This window comes from Saimiri boliviensis, chromosome 2 (genome assembly GCF_048565385.1).
Source record: "Saimiri boliviensis isolate mSaiBol1 chromosome 2, mSaiBol1.pri, whole genome shotgun sequence".
Classification (NCBI taxonomy): domain Eukaryota; kingdom Metazoa; phylum Chordata; class Mammalia; order Primates; family Cebidae; genus Saimiri; species Saimiri boliviensis.
Window position 1 is genome coordinate 44,869,933 of NC_133450.1, and position 16,192 is coordinate 44,886,124.

The 16,192-nt window shown below is 39.8% G+C and overlaps 1 pseudogene; it reads right to left on the reverse strand.

Moving 5' to 3' along the window:
* Nucleotides 1-8,555: 8,555 nt before the first annotated feature.
* On the reverse strand, nucleotides 8,556-9,487 carry LOC120363992 (myoneurin pseudogene; annotated as a pseudogene).
* Nucleotides 9,488-16,192: the final 6,705 nt, after the last annotated feature.

Below are 16,192 nucleotides of genomic sequence, written 5' to 3' on the forward strand. Positions count from 1 at the left end.
GATCTCGGCTCACCGCAACCTCCGCCTCCTGGGTTCAGGCAATTCTCCTGCCTCAGCCTCCTGAGCAGCTGGGATTACAGGCACACGCCACCATGCCCAGCTGATTTTTTGTATTTTTAGTAGAGACGGGGTTTCACCATGTCGACCAGGATGGTCTCGAACTCTCGACCTCGTGATCCACCCACCTCGGCCTCCCAAAGTGCTGGGATTACAGGCTTGAGCCACCGTGCCCGGCCCTTTGCCCATTTTTAAATTGGGTTACATGTTTTTCTGTTATTGAGTTATAACAGTTTCTTATATATTCCAGCTACAAGTCACTCATCAGATATAGATTATTTACAAATACTTCTCCCATTAGATGAGGTGTCTTTCACTTTCTTGATGGTGTCTTTTGAAGCACAAAGGTTTATATTTTGATGAAGTCCAACTTACCTGTATTTTCATTTGTTGTTCATGCTCTTGGTGTCATATCTGAGAATCCATTGCCAAATCCAAGGTCACAAATATTTACCTTCTAAGTGTTTTCTTCTACAGTTTTATAGCTTTTATTCTTACATGTAACTCTCTGGTCTATTTTGAGTTAGTTTTGGTGTAAACTCAGGGTTCAGCTCTGGCTGGAAGTGAAGACGAGCGTGTGTTCTTGGCTGCAGTAATCTGGAATTGAATATTCCTCTCTAGAGCAGTCTTGTTTCAAATACCACACACTCTCACCTTTCTTGCCAAACTTGTGTATATTTTCTCAAATAGATATTTGTTCATTTCCTGCTTACCCTTAGGATCATTTCTAGAGGCTTCATGTGGTCTGTGTGTGTGTGTGTGTGTAATAATTTTCTTTTCTCTCTTTTTTTTTAAAATAAAGTATAACTTGATCAAGACAGTTGAAGGTGAGCAAAAAAAAAAAAAAAAAAAAAAAAAAGAGTCTCACTCTGTCTCCCAGGCTGGAGTACAGTGGCACAATCTTGGCTTACTGCAACCTCCACCTCTCAGGTTCAAGTGATTCTCCTGACTCAGCCTCCCAAGTAGCTGGGATTACAGGTGTGCCCCACCATACCCGGCTAATTTTTGTATTTTTAGTAGAGATGGAGTTTTGCCATGTTAGCCAGGCTGGTCTGGAACTCTTGGCCTCAAGCGATCCACTCACCTTAGCCTCCCAAAGTGCTGGGATTACAGGTGTGAGCCACCATGCCCAACCATTTAAATAATTTTCATCAGTTTTAATGAAGACAAGGTCAACAGAATGCCTCATGCTGTCGTGCCAGGAGTCTATCTCTTACCAATTTCTTATTAATGATTTTCATGTTATATTTTGTCTTATGTTAATATTGCTACACCAGTTTTATTTTGATTAGGTTTTTGTTTGTTTGTTTGTTTGTTTGTTTGTTTGAGAGGGAGTCTTGCTCTGTCTCCCAGGCTGGAGTGCAGCGACATGATCTTGGCTCACTGCAACCCCAACCTCCTGGGTTCAAGCAATTCTCCTGTCTCAGACTCTCTAATAGCTAGGATCACAGGCATGTGCCACCATGCCTGACTGATTTTTGTATTTTCAGTAGAGTTGGGGTTTTGCCATGTTGGCCAAGCTGTTCTTGAACTCCTAACCTCAGGTAATCTGCCCTTTTTGGCCTCCCAAAGTGTTGGGATTACAGGTGTGTGCCACCACACCCAGCTTATTTTGGTTAGTCTTTTCCTATTCCTTTATGTTCAATTTTCCTGTGCCATTATGCTTGCAGAATTTCCCAAGCAGACCTGAAACCTGCTGCTTCTAGGATGATGATACACCTAGAACCATTTATTTGAGATGTAACTCACCTCACAGTAAACATTCAGAAATGTACTGAGGCTTTATCAAAAGAGCTGGTATGACTAGACAGAAATAAAACAAACCCTATGAAAGAAAACTTTATTAAGGATGGAATAGAATTTTCACTTCAATCAGTTGTATCATAGGTAGCTGAATGCCTTTGTGAAGACTTGAAAACCAAGAATAATTGCCACATTGATAGAGTGCTGCTGTGTCTTCTTTATGCAGTTAATTTCTTATATCCTTTACTTAACATAAATAAATGTGTGCCTTAAAAGATTTCACCATCACTCTCAGCTTCATCTTTAGACAGTTTTCCTAAAAGTATCCTAAATTTAATATTTCCTACTTGCTTTTTTTTTTTTTTTTTTTTTTTTTGAGATGGAGTTTTGCTCTTGTTACCCAGGCTGGAGTGCGATGGCGCGATCTCGGCTCACCGCAACCTCCGCCTCCTGGGTTCAGGCAATTCTCCTGCCTCAGCCTCCTGAGTAGCTGGGATTACAGGCACGCGCCACCACGCCCAGCTAATTTTTGTATTTTTAGTAGAGACGGGGTTTCACCATGTTGACCAGGATGGTCTCGATCTCTTGACCTCGTCTCGTGATCCACCCGCCTCAGCCTCCCAAAGTGCTGGGATTACAGGCTTGAGCCACCGTGCCCAGCTCCTACTTGCTTTTTTTAAAAAATTGACTACTAAAAACTGTATATATTTATGATGTACAACACGATGTTTTGATATATGTATTTATTGTGGCATGGCTAAATCAAGCTACTTAACATGTTCACTACCTCACATACTTAACATTTTTGTGGTTAGAATATTTAAAATCTGTTGTCTTAACAATGTATTGTTATTGGCTGTAGTCACCATGATATACAATAGATGTCTTGAATTTTTTCCTCCTGTCCATATAAAACTTTGTATTCTTTGACCAATGTCTCCCCAGTCCCTCCACCTCACAGGTTCTGGTAACCACCATGCTATTCTCTGCTTCTAGGAGTTCAACTCTTACAGGTTATTGATGAAGGTTTATTGATTATATCTTTTTGTTTTTAATCAGCTTTTTTTTGAAACAGGGTCTTTCTGTGTCACCCAGACTGGAGTGCAGTGGCATGATCTCAGCTCACTACAACTTCCACCAGTGGGTTCAAGTGATCCTCCCTCAGCATGCTGAGCAGCTGGGACCATAGGTACATGCCACCACACCCGGCTAATTTTTGCATTTTTTTTTGCAGAGACGGTTTCACCGTGTTGGCCTGGAACTCCTCAGCTCAAGCAATCCGCGCATCTCAGTCTCCCAAAGGGCTGGGATTATAGGTGTGAATCACCTTCCCCGGCCAAAAAAAAAAAAAAAAAAATAATGTTGTTGGTATTTCCTATTTCATTTATTTGGCTCTAATCTTAATTTTCCCTTCCTTCTAATAACTTTGGGCTTACTTTGTTCTTTTTCTAGTTCCTTGAGGTGTAATGTTAGGTTGTTTATTTGGGATCTGTCTTCTTTTTTGATGTAGGCATTTATTGCTGAAATTTCCCTCTTAGGGTTGCTTTTGCTCCATCCTATAAGGGCTGGTATGTTGTGTATCCATTTGCATTTGTGTCAAGATTTTCAGAGACTGGATCTCAAAAAGGAAGGATATTTCTGAATTTCCCTTTTAATTTCTTCTTTGACCCATTGGTTGCTTAGGAGCATGTTGTTGAATTTCCACATAGTTGTGAATTTTCTAAAATTCCTTGTTACTGATTTCTAGTTTCTTCTTTTTTTTGAGACGGAGTTTTGCTCTTGTTACCCAGGCTGGAGTGCAATGGCGCAATCTTGGCTCACCGCAACCTCCGCCTCCTGGGTTCAGGCAATTCTCCTGCCTCAGCCTCCCGAGTTGCTGGGACTACAGGCGTGCGCCACCATGCCCAGCTAGTTTTTTTTTTTTTTTTGTATTTTTAGTAGAGACGAGGTTTCACCTTGTTGACCAGGATGGTCTTAATCTCTTGACCTCGTGATCCACCTGCCTCAGCCTCCCAAAGTGCTGGGATTATAGGCGTGAGCCAGCACGCCCGGCCTGATTTCTAGTTTCTTTAAAAAAAAATTATTTCCATAGATTTTTTTGGAGAACAAGTGATATTTGGCTACATGAGTAAGTTCTTTAGCAGTGATTTGTGAGATTTTGGTGTACCCATCACCCGAGTAGTATACACTGAACCTAACTGGTAGTCTTTTGTCCCTCACCCCCTCCCACCCTTTCCCTCAAGTCCGCAAAGTCCATTGTATCATTCTTATACCTCACAGCTTAGCTCCCGCTTATAAGTGACAGCATATGATGTTTGGTTTTCAATTCGTAAGTTACTTCACTTAGAATGATAGTCTCCAGTTTTATCCAGGTTGCTGTGAATGCCATTAATTCATTCCTTATGGCTGAGTAGTATTCCATCATGTACATATATACCACAATTTCTTTATCCACTCTTTGATTGACAGGCATTTGGGCTGGTTCCTGATTTTTGCAATTGTGAATTGTGCTGCTATAACGTGTGTCTTTTTTGTATAATGACTTATTTTCCTCTGGGTAGATACCTAGTAGTGAGATTGCTAGATCAAATGATAATTCTACTTTTAGTTTTTTAAGGAATCTCCACACTGTTTTCCATAGTGGTTGTACTAGTTTAAATTCCCACTAGCAGTGCAGAAGTGTTCCCTTTTCACTGCATTCACACCAACATCTATTATCTTTTTATTTTTTAGTTATGGCCATTATTGCAGGAATAAGATGGTATCGCATTGTGGCTTTGATTTGCATTGCCCTGATCCTTAGTGATATTGAGCATGTTTCATAGGTTCATTGACCATTTATAAATCTTCTTTTGAGAATTATCTATTCATATCCTTGGCCCAATTTTTGATGGAACGGTTTGTTGTTGGTTTGTTTTTTTTTTTTTTTTTCTTGCTAATTTGAGTTCCTTGTAGATTCTGGCTATTAGTCCTTTGTCAGATGTATAGATTGTGAAGATTTTCTCGCACTCTGTGGGTTGTCTGTTTACTCTGCTGACTGTCACTTTCATATCATTACGGTCAAAGAGGATAGTTGATATAATTTCAGTCTTCTTAAATCTGTTAAAACTCCTTTTGTGGTGTAACATATGATCTATCCTAGAGAATGTGCCATATGTGGTTGAGAAGAATGTGTGTTCTGCTGCCGTTGGATGGAATCCCACTTGTCATTTGTTAGCTGCACTTGCCATCTGTCAAAAAAATTCATTTTTTGACCCATGAATTATTGCTCCTTTCTGTTTAAAAAAAGACTGTTTTATATAATGGTCTTTTCTATAGCTTATCTCTCTCCTCTCATATTTTACTCTAAGAAGCGAGAAGAATCAGGAAATGTTTTTGACATCCATCCTGAAAACCTCCTTAGATTACCCACTTCACTAGGTACATTTTCTACCTTCCATTTTACTGCAGATTACAGTGGTGCTAAACTTTTTGCCACTATGTAACAAGAGTCTATGTTTTTCTAGCTTTTTTAGTTTACTTTTATAGTTTAAGGGCTACAAGTGCAATTTTGTTACATGAATATATTACATAGCAGTGAAATCTGGGCTTTTCGTGCAGCCATCACTTGAATTGTGTACATCACTTGAATTGTGTACATCTTACTCATTAGGTAATTTCTCATCCCTCGCTCCCTGGTACCCTTCCCACCTCTCCAGTCTTCAGTGTCTATTATTTCACCATGTCCATGTGTCCACATTATTTAGCTCCCACTTATAAGTGAGAACGTGTAGTATTTGACTTTCTGGTTCCTAGTTATTTCACTTAAGATAATGGCCTCCAGTTCCATCCATGTTGCTGCAAAAACATGACAACAGCTGGGTGCGGTGGCTCATGCCTGTAATCCCAGCACTTTGGGAGGCTGAGGTGGGCAGATCATGAGGTCAGAAGATCAAGACCATCCTGGCCAACATGGTGAAAACCCACCTCTACTAAAAATACAAAAATTAGCTGGGCATGACAATGTGTTCCTGTAATCCCAGCTACTTGAGAGACTGAAGCAGGAGAATTGCTTGACCGAGGGTGTTGGAGGTTGCAGTGAGCCAAGATTGCACCACTGCACTCCAGCCTAGTGACAGAGTGAGACTCCGTCTCAAAAAATAAATAAAAAATAAAACCATGAGCCGGGCGCGGTGGCTCAAGCCTGTAATCCCAGCACTTTGGGAGGCCGAGGCGGGTGGATCACGAGGTCGAGAGATCGAGACCATCCTGGTCAACATGGTGAAACCCCGTCTCTACTAAAAGTGCAAAAAATTAGCTGGGCATGGTGGCACGTGCCTGTAATCCCAGCTACTCAGGAGGCTGAGGCAGGAGAATTGCCTGAGCCCAGGAGGCGGAGGTTGCGGTGAGCCGAGATCGCGCCATTGCACTCCAGCCTGGGTAACAAGGGCGAAACTCCGTCTCAAAAAAAAATAAAAATAAAAAAAAAATAAAATAAAACCATGAATACATTCTTTTTTATAGCTGATTAGTATTCCATGATATGTGTATATATACATGCACACATTATATATATGTACATATAACATATACATTTAGATGTGTGTATATATTTCATGGTGTGTGTGTGTATGTGTATATATGTGTGTATATATACACGCACACATATACACATACACACATATATAACGTATATATTTTTTTTTTTTTTTGAGACGGAGTTTCACTCTTGTTACCCAGGCTGGAGTGCAATGGCACGATCTCGGCTCACTGCAACCTCCGCCTCCTGGGTTCAGGCAATTCTCCTGCCTCAGCCTCCTGAGTAGCTGGGATTACAGGCACGCACCACCATGCCCAGCTAATTTTTTGTATTTTTAGTAGAGACGGGGTTTCACCATGTTGACCAGGATGGTCTCGATCTCTTGACCTCGTAATCCACCCGCCTCGGCCTCCCAAAGTGCTGGGATTACAAGCTTGAGCCACCACACCCGGCCATAACGTATATGTTATATATAAATATATATGTGTGTGTGCATCTATCCATGTGTATAGATGTGTGTATATATACACACATCTATACACATGGATAGATGCACACACACATATACATACACACATGGATAGCTATCACATATTTATACATATATATACACATGGGTAGATACACACATATATTTATATATAACATATTCATATGTTATATACGTGTGTGTATGTGTATATGCATGTGTGTGTGTATTCCATGGTGTGTACATTATGCATATATAATGTTCTTATGTTCTTTATCCAATCATCCATTGATCAACACTTAGGTTGATTCCATGACTTTGCTAGTACTGTGATAAACATATAAGGGCAGGTATCTTTTTATATAATACTTGTTTTCCTTTGGAGAGATATCCAGTAGTGTGATTGCTGGATGGATCAAATGGTAGTTCTATTTGTAGTTCTTTGATAATTCTCCACACTGTTTTCCATAGAGGTTGTACTAATTTAAATTACCACTAACAGTGTATAGAAGTTCCATTTTCTCTGCATACTCATCATATCTGTTGTCTTTTGACTTTTTAATAAGCACCATTCTGACTGGTGTGAGATGGTTTCTCATTGTGATTTTAATTTTTATTTCTCTGGTGATTAGTGATTTCAAGCATTTTTTTCCATATCTTCATTGGCTACTTGTATGTCTTTTGCAAAATGTTCATGTCCTTTGCCTACTTTTTAATGCAGTTACTTTGTTGTTGTTGTTGTTTTGAGTTCCTTGTACATTCTGGATATTAGTCCTTCCTCAGATACATAGTTTGCAAATATTTTCGCTCATCTGCAGGTTGTCTGTTCACCCTGCTGATTATTCATGTTGCTCTGTAGAAGCATTTTTGTTTAATCAGGTCCCATTTGTCTATTTTTTGTTTTTGTAGCATTTGTTTTTGAGGTCTTAGTTATGAATTCTTTGGTGAATATCCAGAAGAGTTTTTCCTAGGTTTTCTTCTGGGGTTTTTATAGTTTCAGGTCTTACGTTTAAATATTTAATCCATCTTAATTTTTGTATGTGGAGACAGAGTGGTACAGTTTCATTCTTATGCATATGGCAATTTGATTTTCCCAACATGGCTGGGCGTGGTGGCTCACCTCTGTAATGCCAGCACTTTTAGAAGCCAAGCTGGGCAGATGGCTTGAGTTCAGAAGTTCAAGACCAGCCTGGCCAACGTGGTGAAACTCCATCTCTACTGAAAATATGAAAGTTAGCCAGGTGTGGTGGCAAACACTTGTATACGATCCCAGCTACTTGGGAGACTGATACATAAGAATCTTTTGAAGCCAGGAGATAGAGGTTGCAGCCTGGGCAATAGAGTGAGACTCTGTATTTCAAAAAAAACAAACAAACAAACAAAAAAAAAAAAAAAAAAAAAAAAAACAGGCACAATGGCTCACTCCTGTAATCCCAGCACTTTGGGAGGCTGAGGCCAGTGGATCATGAGGTCAAGAGATGGAGACTATCCTGGCCAACATAGTCAAACCCCGTCTCTACTAAAAATACAAAATTAGCTGGTCATGGTGGTATGAGCCTGTAGTTCTAGCTACTCAGGCAGGAGAATCACTTGAACCTGGGAGGCAGAGGTTGCAGTGACCGAGATCACCCCAACTACACTCCAGCCTGGCAACAAAGCAAGACTCCATCTCAAAAAAAAAAAAAAAAAAAAAAAAAAAAAAAAAAAAAAAATTCCCAGCACCACTTATTGAAGACCGTCCTTTTCTCAGTGTATGTTTTTGTCAACTTTGTCAAAGATCAGTTGGCTGTGGGTATAAGGCTTTATTACTGAGTTCTCTATTCCGTACCATTGATCTACGTGTCTATTTTTATACCATGTTGTTTTGGTTACTATAATCTCATACACTGGCTATATTGGACATGAGTGTTCTTTCAGAGCACAATTTGGCTGTGATTTTCCACATTTTTGTTTCACTGTAACAGCTTGCACATCTTGTGCTAGAAAAGAATTTTCCACAGCTTATGTCAGCTCAAGTTCTGAATTATTTCTTTGTGCAATTTGTTCTACTCTGGGTGTGGACAATTTATTTGCATCTAAGAATGATTCAACAGATGCATTCTCTAAAATGTCACTGAGATAGTACAGTTTTATTCTACTTTGTCTTCTGGGAGCTGAAAGACCTTTTTCTTTTTAGTTTGAGATAACTTCTTTGCCAAAGCTCTTGTTCAAGATTTGCCTGAACTAAATTTGTAGATACTTTTGATTTCTCCCAATTATTACAATCTTGCAATAGAGTGAGAAGACAAGTGTGTTGGTTCCATTCAATGTTTCCTGTAATGATAAATATCTCTGTCAAGATTTAACATTTCTATGTATGTAAACTCAAACTATTTCTGAAATTCTTCAGCTTTCACCTGATTCTGATCAAGAAAGACATTATTCTCAGAAGTGCTTCTGTAGATCACACCAAAATACTTACTAAAATAGGCAAGCACATTCCTATGAACTTTAAACTGGTCTTCAGTTTTCAATAACACCTTCCTCATGTTTCTTTAAGTCCACACTCACAGCCTTCTAAAAGGCTATCAGAATTTACTAACAGTCTCCTCAATAAATTTTAGGCTTTCAGTGACACTTTCCTCAAAGTTCTTGCAGTTTCCTCCTACTGTGAATGCCACTCCAACTTTTTAGATTTTTACTATGGCAGCATCTCACATCCATGTACCAAAATCTGTATTAGTTACTTATTACTGTGTAACAAATTGCCCTAGAAGTTAGCAGCTTTAAAAAATAAATAAATAAATAAATATTGGCCAGGTGTGGTGGCTCATCCCTGTAATCGCAGGACTTTGGGAGGCCGAGGAGGGCAGATTACCCTGAGGTCAGGAGTTCGAGACCAGCCCGGCCAACATAGCGAAACCCCATCTCTACTAAAAATACAAAAATTAACTGGGCGTGTTGCCACACACCTGTAATCCCATCTACTCAGGAGGCTGAGGCAGGAGAACTGCTTAAACCCAGGAGGCAGAGGTTACAGTGAGCTGAGATTGCGCCACTGCACTCCAGCCTGGGCAACAGAGTAAGACTCCTAAAAAAAAAAAAAAAAGAAAAGAAAAAAAAAACTGGGCATGGTGGCTCACACCAGTAATCTCAGCACTTTGGGAGGCCAAGGCAGATGGATCACCTAAGGTCAGGAGTTCAAGACCAGCCTGGCCAACATGGTGAAACCCTGTCTTAAAAATAAATAAATTAAATAAATAAATAAATAAATAAATAAATAATAAACAGGAAAAAGAACAATAAACATTTACTATTTCACATAGTTTTCTATGGATCAGAAATTTGGGACCATATAGTTAGGAAACTGTGGCTTGGCTGTCGCATGGGGTTGCAGTTACGTTGTCAATGAGGGCTACAGTCAATTGAAGACCAAAAGGATAAGCTTAGAAGATAACTTACTCATATGGCTGCTGTCGGTGCTAACTGTCAGCAGGAGGCCTCAGTTTCTCTCCACAGGGCTCTCTGAGTCTTCTCATGACATGACAACTGCCTCCCCACATAGAAAGTAACAAGGTACTTTATGACCTTGGAAATCTCAGAAGGCAAACATACTTATTTTCACAATACCCTATTGATTCTCAGGTCAACCCTATTCAGGGATGGTGAGGGTCAAGGGGTGCTCACTACCATGGTCAGATATGGAGGATAATAGGAGAAATTCATTTAGTATCTCAAACTAGCAAAGGAAAAAAAAAAGGAAAGGATTAAACATGTATCCTGCATGTCTTTTATAAACTGCGTCTAAAACATAAGGGAAAAGGTTGAAAGTAAAAACATGAAATGTGTGTGTGTGTGTGTGTGTGTGTGTGTGTTGGGCATACATTTAACCAAAAGAATGCTAGTATACCTCTGCTTATATCAATCATAGTAGACATAAAGAGGAAGATCATTACTAGAGACAAAGAAGGACATTTTATAATGACCAAGGGGCCAATCAAACATAAGTAAATAGTTATCATAAAACCATATACATTTAATAACATAACCTCAAACACATATAAAGCAAAACCTGACCAAACATAAAGGAGAAACAGAAAAAAATTACAATCATAGTTGAGGTGTTTAACACATCTGTCTTGGAAGATCACAGGACAATCTGACAAAAATATTGGTAAGGATATAGAGATATGAACAGCACAATTAATAAACTTGACGTAATTGACATACATAGAACACTGCATCTAACTACCACCGAATATACATGCTTTTCAACATTTATGGATATTTAACAAAATAGAGCATATACCTATCTGTCATGACAAGTATCCAAAAATTTCAAAGGAAATAGTACAGACTATGTTTTCTTCATGAATACTGTGGAATTGAGCTGTAAATCGCAATAACTGTAAAATCCCCAATTGCATAGAAATTAAATAATAAACTTTATATAGCCTGAGTCCAAATTAAATCACAATTCTTCCTTGTTAAATAAATCAATCACAATGGCATTAAGATGCTACAAAGATTATAAACATAAGAGAATACCGGGGCCAGGCGCGGTGGCTCACGCCTGTAATCCCAGCACTTTGGGAGGCCGAGGCGGGTGGATCACGAGGTCAAGAGATCGAGACCATCCTGGTCAACATGGTGAAACCCCGTCTCTACTAAAAATACAAAAAATTAGCTGGGCATGGTGGTGCATGCCTGTAATCCCAGCTACTCAGGAGGCTGAGGCAGGGGAATTGCCTGAACCCAGGAGGTGGAGGTTGCGGTGAGCCGAGATTGCACCATTGCACTCCAGCCTGGGTAACAAGAGCGAAACTCCGTCTCAAAAAAAAAAAAAAAGAGAGAGAGAGAGAGAATACCATCAGTATTACATCAATAAGTTTAGAATTTAATTAAAATATTTAAAAATTCTTCGGCCAGGCATGGTGGCTCACGCCTGTAATTCCAGCATTTTGGGAGGCCGAGGCGAGTAGATCTCCTGAGGTCAGAAGTTCAAGACCAGCCTGGCTAGTGTAGTGAAACCCCATCTCTACTAAAAATGCAAAAATTTGCTGGATATGGTGGCGTGCACCTGTAGTTCCAGCTACTCTGGAGGCTGAGGCAGGACAATTGCTTGAACCTGGAAGGCAGAGGTTGCAGTGAGCCAAGATCGTCCATTGCACTCTAGCCTGGGCAACAAGAGCGAACCTCCATTAAAAAAAAATAAAAATAAAAATAAATTCTTGAAAAACATGACTTACCAAAACAAATAAACTGATAATTTGAATAATCCTATACCTAAGAAAGATTTAAGTATTTTATCTAAAAGTTCCTTACAGGCCAAAGTGGTTCACACTTGTAATCCCAGCATTTTGGGAGGCCAAGGCAGAAGAATTTCTTGAGCCCAGAGGTTGAGACCAGCCTGGGCAATGCAGTAAGACCTCATCTCTACAGAAAACTCAAAAAATGAGCCAGACATGTTGATGTGCACTTGTAGCTTTAGCTACTTTGGAGGCTGTGGTGGGAGGATCACTTGAGCCCAGAAGGTAGAGGCTGCAGTGAGCCAAGATTGCACCACTGCATTCCAGCCTGCACGACAGAGTGATATCTGTCTCAAAAAAAAAAAAAAAAAAAAAAAAGTCTTACAAAGAAAACTCTCGGCCCTGGTAGGTTTATCAGTAAAATTTCCAGGGGAGGTCTGTGTGTGGTGACTCATGCCTGTAATCCTAGCACTTTGGGAGGCCAAGGAGGGTGGATCACCCGAGGTCAGGAGTTTGAGACCAGACTGGTCAATGTGGCAAAACCCCTTCTCTACCAAAAATACAAAAATTAGCCTGGCATCATGGGGAGCACCTTTAATCCCAGCTATTCAGGAGGCTGTGGCAGGAGAATCACTTGAACCAGGGGGAGGAGGTTGAAGTGAGCTGAGATTACCACTCCACTCAGCCTAGGTGAAAGAGTGAAAATCCATCTCAAAAAAAAAAAAAAAAAAATCCAGGGAACAAGTTCTTAGGACCTCCTGAGGTCTGTGTTATGGCAGAAAACTTAAAAAAAAAAAAAAGAAAGAAAAAAGAAAAGAAAAAGAAAGGAAAAAAGGAGCACCCAGATACATAAAGCAAGTTCTCAACAACCTACTAAGAGACTTAGACTCCCATACAATAATAGTGGGAGACTTTAACACTCCACTGTCAATATTAGACAGATCAATGAGACAGAAAATTAACAAGGATATCCAGGACTCGAACTCAGATCTGGACCAAGTGGATCTGATAGACATCTATAGAACTCTCCACTCCAAATCCACAGAATATACATTCTTCTCAGCACCACATCGCACTTACTCTAGAATTGACCACATAATTGGAAGTAAATCGCTCCTCAGCAAATGCAAAACAACAGAAATCATAACAACCAATCTCTAAGACCACAGTGCAATCAAATTAGAACTCAGGATTAAGAAACTCACTCAAAACTGCACAACTATATGGAAACTGAACAACCTGCTCCTGAATGAGTACGGGATACATAATGAAATGAAGGCAGAAATAAAGATGATCTTCTAAACCAATGAGAATGAAGACACAGCATACCAGAATCTCTGGGACACATTTAAAGCAGTGTCTAGAGGGAAATTTATAGCACTAAATGCCCACATGAGAGGCAAGGAAAGATCTAAAATTGACATCCTAATGTCACAATTAAAAGAACTAGAGGAGCAAGATCAAACAAATCCAAAGGCTAGCAGAAGACAAGAAATAACTAAGATCAGAGCAGAACTGAAGGAAATAGAGACACAAAAAAACCTTTCAAAAAAATAAATGAATCCAGGAGCTGGTTTTTTGAAAAGATCAACAAAATAGATAGACTGCTAGCCAGACTAATGAAAAGAGAAAGAATCAAATAGATGCAATAAAAAATGATAAAGGTTTTGTCACCACCAATTCCACAGAAATACAAACTACTATCAGAGATTACTACAAACAACTCTGTGCACATAAACCAGTAAATCTAGAAGATATAGATAAATTCCTGGACACTTACACCCTCCCAAGACTAAACCAGGAAGAATTTGAATCCCCGAATAGAACAATAACAAGTTCTGATGTTGAGGCAACAATTAACAGCCTACCAGCGAAGAAAAGTCCAGGTCCAGATGGGTTCACAGTCAAATTCTACCAGACGTACAAAGAGGAGCTGGTGCCATTCCTTCTGAAATTATTCCAAACAATACAAAAAGACAGAGCCCTCCCTAATTCATTTCATGTGATCAACATCATCTTGACATCAAAACCTGGCAGAGATGCAACTAAAAAAGAAAATTTCAGGCCAATATCCATGATGAAAATCGATGCAAAAATCTTCAATAAAATAGTGGCAAATCGAATGCAACAGCACATCAAAAAGCTTATCCATCATGATCAAGTAGGCTTCATTCAGGGGATGCAAGGCTGGTTCAACATATGCAAATATATAAATGTAATCCATGGCATAAACAGAACCAAAGACAAAAACCACATGATTATCTCAATAGATGCAGAGAAGACCTTTGACAAAATTCAACAGCCCTTTATGCTAAAAACCCTCAATAAACTAGATATCTATGGAATATCTCAAAATAACAAAAGCTATTTATGACAAACCCACAGCCCATAATATACTAAATGGGTAAAAACTGGAAGCATTCCCTTTGAAAACTGGCACTAGACAAGGATGCCCTCTCTCACCATTCCTATTCAATATAGTACTGGAAGTTCTAGCCAGAGCAATCAGGCAAGAAAAAGAAAGAAAAGATATTCACTTAGGAAAAGAGGAAGTCAAATTGTCTCTATTTGCAGACAACATGATTGTATATTTAGAAGACTCTATTGTCTCAGCCCAAAAATCTCCTTAAGATGATAAGCAACTTCAGCAAAGTCTCAGGATACAGAATTAATATGCGAAAATCAAGCATTCCTATACACTAATAATAGACAGAGAGCCAAATCGTGAGCGAACTCCCATTCACAATTGCTACAAAGAGAATAAATTACCTAGGAATACAACTAACAAGGGACGTGAAGGACCTCTTCAAGGTGAACTACAAGCCACTGCTCAAGGAAATAAGAGAGGACCCAAACAGATGGAAAAAACATTCCATGCTCATGATTAGGAAGAATCAATATCATGAAAATGCCCATACTGCCCAAAGTAATTTCTAGATTCAATCCTCATCAAGCTACCATTGACCTTCTTCACAGAACTGGAAGAAACCACCTCAAACTTCGTATGGAACCAAAAAAGCCCACATAGCCAAGACAATCCTAAGCAAAAAGAAAGCTGAAGGCATCACACTACCTGACTTCAAACTATACTACAAGCCTACAGTAATCAAAATAGCACGGTACAGGTACCAAAACAGAGATATATAGACCAATGGAACAGAACAGAGGCCTCGGAAGTAACGCCACACATCTACAACCATCTGATCTTTGACAAATCTGACAAAAACAAGCAATGGGGAAAGGATTCCCTGTTTAATAAATGGTGTTGAGAAAACTGGCTAGTTATGCGCAGAAAGCTGAAACTGGACCCCTTCCTGACACCTTATACAAAAATTAACTCCAGATGAATTCCTAATGCCCCCCAAGAATGTTAATGTCAATCATGTTAGCAGACTAGCATGTGACAGTCACCTTGGAGCCCACTCAGACCAATCCAGTGACCATGTGTAGGCTGACATCTCTTCCTCCCCAACCAAAGGAACCCCTGTTCTGTGCCGGCCTTCCCCAGAGCTCTGGGAGGGCCCTCTCGCCTCACTTCCAGGTTTTGGAGCAAGAACTTGCGAGAAGCCTGAATCCAGCTTCCTTCTGACCTTCAGTTCACTTCGTTGCCCTTGGAGAAGGCTGTTTTTCTTTAAGTAAAAATAACCAAAATGCTTTAAAAAAACAAAACAAACAAACAAACAAAAACAACCCTAGAAGAAAACCTAGGCAATACCATTCAGGACACAGGCATAGGCAAGGACCTCATGACTATAACACCAAAAGCAATAGCAGCAAAAGCCAAAATAGAGAGATGGGATCTAATTAAACTTAAGAGCTTCTGCATGAAAAAAGAAACAGTTATTAGAGTGAACCGGCAACCAACAGAATGAGTAAAAAAATTTTGCAAGCTACCCATCTGACAAAGGGCTAATATCCAGAATCTACAAAAAACTAAAACAAATCTACAAGAAAAAAACAACCCCGCCGGGCGCGGTGGCTCAAGCCTGTAATCCCAGCACTTTGGGAGGCCAAGGCGGGTGGATCACGAGGTCGAGAGATCGAGACCATCCTGGTCAACATGGTGAAACCCCGTCTCTACTAAAAGTGCAAAAAATTAGCTGGGCATGGTGGCACGTGCCTGTAATCCCGGCTACTCAGGAGGCTGAGGCAGGAGAATTGCCTGAGCCCAGGAGG